This window comes from Capsicum annuum, chromosome 1 (genome assembly GCF_002878395.1).
Source record: "Capsicum annuum cultivar UCD-10X-F1 chromosome 1, UCD10Xv1.1, whole genome shotgun sequence".
NCBI classification, from domain to species: Eukaryota; Viridiplantae; Streptophyta; class Magnoliopsida; order Solanales; family Solanaceae; genus Capsicum; species Capsicum annuum.
This window is the reverse complement of record NC_061111.1, coordinates 135,621,588-135,621,801: the sequence shown is the minus strand read 5'-3', so window position 1 is coordinate 135,621,801 and position 214 is coordinate 135,621,588.

Genomic DNA, 214 nt, shown 5'->3' with positions numbered 1-214 from the left:
CTCTCTTTCTCCCTATTCTCTCTCTAACCTCTCTCTTTCTCCCTACCCTCTCTCTCCCGCTCGCCCCGGTCCCCGGCCCCCGTCGCCGTCGCCGACCGTCGGCGCCGACCCGACCCGACCTTCGGTCCCCAGCGCCGACCGCCGGCGCCGCTCTAATGGCTCTCTCTCCCTACCCTCTCTCCTTCTCCCTCGCCCGGTCCCCGACCCCCGTCGC